The sequence below is a fragment of the Pyrus communis genome, chromosome 1 (genome assembly GCF_963583255.1).
Source record: "Pyrus communis chromosome 1, drPyrComm1.1, whole genome shotgun sequence".
Taxonomy (NCBI): Eukaryota; Viridiplantae; Streptophyta; class Magnoliopsida; order Rosales; family Rosaceae; genus Pyrus; species Pyrus communis.
In genome coordinates, this window is record NC_084803.1 from 23,537,150 (window position 1) to 23,543,518 (window position 6,369).

Here is a 6,369-nt window from a genome sequence, read left to right on the forward strand (position 1 = left end):
GGTAGCAAAAGCCGAAAGGGAAAAATGCTTATAATCATAGGAAAAAAAAAGTATATTAAGATCAAGCAAGTATACATAAAGATACTTCCCCTGAGTTTGACATAATTCCAAAGAGAATTAACAATGTTACAGCTCAGAAATTTTACGCATACTTATTCCTTGAACAAGTTTTTGAAACATCGTCCTCAGTAGTGATTTGGTGAAAAGGTTGGCCAGGTTGTCTTGGGAATGGATTTGCGTGACTTCAATATTCTGATGCTCTTGTTGCTGATGTGAGAAGAAAAACTTTGGCGCAATGTGCTTGGTGTTGCCTCTTTTGATGAATCCCTTATTCAGTTGTTTGATACATGCTACTTATCTTCATAGATCGTTGTAGGGACATCAACGATGGGAAGAAAATCTCAAGTGCTTCGAATGTAACCCACAACTGCTCTCAGCCAGAAGCATTCATGAGTAGCTTCATGCAAGGCGAGTATTTTAGTGTGGTTCGAAGCAATGGCAGTTAAGGTTTATTTGGTTGACCTCCAAGATATTATGTTGCCTCCAACGGTAATGGTAACCCATTTCAGAGCGTGCCTTATGCAGGTCAAATAAGTATCTTGTGTTTGCATAGCCAACAAGGCGAGAATCGATTCGAGAACTGAGAAGGATTGCTCAACCTCTCAAGGATTTATAGGGATTGAACAAACCCAAATCTATCGTACCTTTAAGGTAGCGGAAGATGTCTTTAACACCAGTTTAATGTTTACGTGTCGGTACATTACTGTATCTTGCTAAAAGATTAACAACGAAGGAGATGTCAGGTCTAGTGCACTGAGTTAAGTACAATAAAATACCTATCACACTTAGATAAGGAACTTTGGGTTCCAAAATCTCTTTTTTATCCTCATTCAGACGGAAGGGATCTCGTTTTGCATCTAGCGATTGAACAACCATAAGATTACTCGAAGGCTTCGCTTTATCCTCATTAAAACGGCGCAACACCTTCTAGGTGTAGTTCAATTGATGTACTAGGATTCCATACGAAAAATGCCCTATCTCAAGGCCGAGATAGTATTGAGTTTTCATAAGATGTTTCATCTCAAATTTCGACTTCAGGTGCGCACCAATTTGCTCAAGCTCTTCAGAAGTCCCAATAAGATTCATGTCGTCGACATAAACTTAAACAATCACAAAATTGGAATACGACTTCTTAATGAACACACAAGGCATAGTTTGTGTTCACATACCCCTGACTTATCAAATATTCATTCAAACGGTTATACCACATCCCCCGGGATTGCTTTAATCCGTAGAGTGAACACTTTAGCCAAATGGAGAGCGTGTTTGTGGTCTAAAACCATTTGAACCAGTCAATGTAAGTCATTTGGGAACCTTCTTATAGATTTCCATATCTTGATCCCCATAAAGATACATGGTTACAACATCCATAAGTTGCATATCCAGTTTTTGAAAACTACCAAACTGATAAGGTACGGAAAAGTAATCCATAATGGGTGAATAAGTTTCACCATAGTCAATCCCAAGGTGTTGAGAGAAGCCTTGCATAACAAGACGAGCTTTGTAATGCATAATTTCATTGTTCTCATAACGATTCTTAACGATAACCCAGTTGTAGCCAACGGGCTTCACATGTAGAGGAATAAGAGTTACAGGCCCAAACACCTTACGTTTTGAAAATGAATCGAGTTCGACTTGGATTGCTTGTTTCTAGTTTGACCAATTAGTGCTACGTCGACATTCATCAATGGAACGAGGGTTCAATGTCATCGTTTAGTATGATCTCAATAGCTATTGCATATGCTAATGCATCATTGACTATCGTCTCGTTTCTACACCAAACATCATCTAGCTAGCATAATGGACCAAAATCTAGCGATTCTTGGGAGAGGATTCGTCATCTCTAGGACGCTTCCATAATCTAGAATTTCCTCATGCGTTGGATAGAATGAGTAGGCAATGGTCGGATTCACGGTAGGCTCAACAACCTCGGACGTGGGTTTATTGTTCCAGGGTTGTGAATAGCCACTAATGTACGTGGATCAACCACTAGGGTGTCCCAGGCCTCCAAGAGGGAAGTCTGTGGTACATTTGGTACATCCATCTTTGCAAGCACATTCGCAATTGGTATATGTGATCTTGTCACTCTCGCTAGATTAGTGAAAGCGTTTGGCATGCTCTGAGCTACATTATGAATATTTAGAATGCGTTGCACTTAAATCTCAAACTAGTCATTGCGGGGATCTAAATGAAACAAATTAGGAGCTGTCCATGATAAATCACGTCGTTTTTTTTAAAGCGTTGACGCTCTTATCTCCCTCTAACGACAGGAAGATTGTCTCATAGAAGTGACAATTCGTGAAATAAACGGTAAATGGATCGCTTGGCAAAGGTTCTAAGTATCGAATGATAGAAGGAGAATCATAATCGACATATATTCCATCATTCTCTAAGGACCCATTTTAGTACATAAGGGCGGTGCAATCAGCACAACCAAAAACCCACAGATGTGATACGTCAGGTTCGTATTCGGTAACTAATTGAAGGGCGTTATATGGTTAGGTTGCGACAGGCCTCAAGCAAACCAACATGGCTGCGTGCAATATTGGATGGCCCCAAGTAGTGATCGGGAGCTTGTTATGTATGACCAACAATTGAGCAATCATTTGAAGGTGCTTAATGAATGCCTCTGCCAGACCATTTTGGGTATGAACATGGGGTACTGGATGTTCAACTTCAATCTTAACCGACATGCAATAGTCATAAAAAAAAATTTGATGTGAATTCTCCAGCATTATCCAATCAAATAGATTTGATCGGATAATCAGGGTAGTGAACCCTGAGCATAATAACCTGAGCCAACAAATTGGAGAAGGCAGCGTTTCTTGTGGACAACAAACACACATGTGACCAAAATATGGAAGTATTAACCAATACCATAAAGTATCTAAATGGTCTGTAGGGAGGTTGAATCAGTCTATATATATCCCCTATATCCTTTGTAAAAAAATAGAAGGATTCGAAAACTTAATGATAAGTCTTCCCATGGAGCAGGTTTGACATGCGATATTGTTCTAACTCAAACCTACACTTTGGGTTAGAGGATGCCCATATGAAGATTTGAGAATATAGTGCATCACAATTCATCCAGGGTGTCCGAAATGATCATGCCAAAGATAATTTTGTGCGCAGTCTTTGAGGTAGGGTCGACCACATAGTGGCTTTCTATGGGCATATGATTGTAGTATACAGACCACTCGGGATACGTTCCATCTTCTCTAGAATACGCTTCTGGCCATATTCGTAGGAAGTGAAGCATAAAAAAATTGTTGTATTAAAAGCATCTCCCATGCAAGACATATTCTTCAACGTATATTTTAATATTTAAGTCGAGAATGGGTGATGAGTTTGAGAGTTTCCATCTTCGTTGCAAAGACTTATACTCTTGGACATATATTCTTATATTTTCAGTTTCAAGATTTGAGTATTTAGTTTGGAGAAGAAAATATTGGGGTCATAAATCATTTTGAGTTTCAACAATTTGTGTATGTTAATTGGAGATGGTTGGAGTCAAAACTCAAATCTTACTAGTCTTTGCTAATTAATATTTATCCTTCTTTGACCGAAAACTTAACATATGAGTTTTTAAGTCTCTAGTGTACCCGATTCCTAAGGCCTCGTTTGACAGCTTGGACTGTACTGACTATTTCAGTCGGATAGGATAATTTGTCACTGGATTGTACTAACTAAATTAATCGGATATTTGGTGCAGTATCGTACTAATAACCGTATTATTTATAATTTGTTTGTTATTGTATCTGATAAGAGATTGGATTATATTATTTTTGCTAAAAAAAATTTGATGACTAATGAAAAAAAAGGAATTTTTTTTTATAAAAATTCACAACAACCAAATGCATCAAATTAAATAAAAATAGTCTTGATATTGCATTTTCTATTTGTCCTTTATTTAAATCAAATTATAAAAAATAAAAAAAAAATCCTTTCTTCCCCAGATCTTCTCCACCGCACAGGATTCCCTAGGATTCACCACACCAAATGGGATGGACAACAGAATCAGCATAGACCCTATACCCTAGACTTCTTCCGAAATGTTCTATGCATTGCTCCCTGATCTCTCGCATTTCTTTCCATGAGGAGTCAACCCAATTCCAACGATGCTGCGGCGATGTTGGGCAGTAGGTGAATGCAGGCGATGCTCCGACGACATGGGTTTCAGTCGGATCTAGTTCAAATCCAGGATCAATGGCACACGAACCCGTGCGGATCCCGCGACGAGGACCTGCAGAGGAGGGTGACGGCCGCGACGAGAGATTGAGGAGGAAGGCGACAACTGTGGAGTGCTAAAGGAAGAAGAAGATGAAGAAGAAAGGAGAAGGAGGAAGAAGAACCTGGGATTGACAATGGCAATGGAAGTGAGTTTGCAGAACGATGCGAGAGAGCCAGACCGATAGAGCAAAGACACATACCCAACTAATCATACATAGGTTATAAAAGATGCAGGCCCAATTTAAGTAATACAGGTACTATTTAGTACATAGTTGCATCAAACACCCGGCTCCGTATAACTTATCCTATTCGATTCCTTATACGGACTGCCAAACGAGGCCTAAGTCGATGGTATATTGAAGATACTGTAATAATAAATTCAAAGGTTACAATGTAACTAAAAATCATAACAGTATTGAAAATTGTCAAAACCATCTGTTAAAAAAAAAAACAATTGTCAAAACCATTGAGGGAAATCCATATTTTCAAAGGCCAAAAGGCCCAATTCTTTTCTCAGCTCCAATTGTTGTTGTTTTATTTCAACATTTTGCCCATTGCCAAACCTCCGATTGCTAGCAAGCGTTGATTAGGAGCCAAACCACTTCAACTAGCAGTGAAACGAGCTTTGATTAGACCTAACTTGAACTCAATCTCTTACCTTCGATTGCTATCACTAAATCCTAACACTATGAATGCACGGACATAACTTCTATATCAAGATCACATGTGTCATATAATCCAAAGAGGTGTCTGTATGCGATTTATAATGAGGATATAATAATAATTTTCTTCTTCCCTTATAAACCAATTTCATTAACGTTAAAGACAATCAAACAATTTCTTAATCTAATCATATAATTATAAGGAGCATGAAGGCAGTATATCATTAACTATGACATTTTTTGTAAGCTTTAATATGTTTCATGGTTATCAAAACACCTTAATCACTTACCTAATAGAACCAATCAATTACAGATTATATATATATATATATATATGTAATTACACAAATTATATTGAAATACAATTACAATATATAAACACACAATAAACGAAGTTGTAAATAAATCACAACAATTATCACTGACTTGATTTTGGAAGATAGAGGCTTGCAATAGCAATTTCCTAAGACAGAAATACACTCCTACACCAGTGCAGTAGTTCACAGCATCTATCTTGAATGACACAACTATCTAATCCAAATTCTTGAACTCAAACTTGGATTCTTGGCGAATTTATATATGTTTCTTTATGAAAAATGGAAGAGTGCGTTGGAATTGTATTAATATGTTTCTGATATCATAGTCATATTTATAATAGCGTTTCACCAACAGTTATGGTTGTTTAAGTCAATCTTATCCATTTAGAAAAGATGTAACTGTTTTCTGTAAACAGTCTTATCCTTTCGGAAAAAAACTGAATCTTAAAAACAAAAATGTAAAAATCGTACTTGTGTTTTTTGTCTGCCCGTAGATGCCCATCTTTGACATTTAAAGTATACACCCAAATCCTTCCCAAGTCCAAGGCCTAAGGTCCATGACTTCGGCCCAATTCCTTTCAAACAATAAGCGAGTGTACTCACATATAAAGAGGGAATAGAGAGTTTATGGGCGATGTGAGACAATGGTCCCTCATAAGTTCCAACATTACCTGGAGAAGAAACCATCTTGAACTTGTAGAGATAACATGAGAATGAGGACTAAAATAGGCGAAGGCTTTTCTATGCGCCATAGCTCCTTATCCACAAACTAATGTGGAGTTCAAAGGTTGTGGTTATGATAGCAACATTGTTCTAAAAACTCTCACCTAGCGCCATCTAGGCCCCCCCTAGGTGCTAGGCGGCTGGCCATCGCCTCCTATTAATGCTTAGGAGTTTGAAAATTAAGAAAATGCGTCTAGACTTGCTTAGGCGCCCATCTAGGTCGCAACTCTTACAGTCTTACTTAGACAAAAAATAGATAGCTTTCCTTTTTCATTTTATATTTTTAATAAATTGGAAGCGACTTGTTGAATATTTGGGTGAGCACTCATTATATTATTGTTCCCATGTTTTCAATATGTTCTAATATAATCTATATA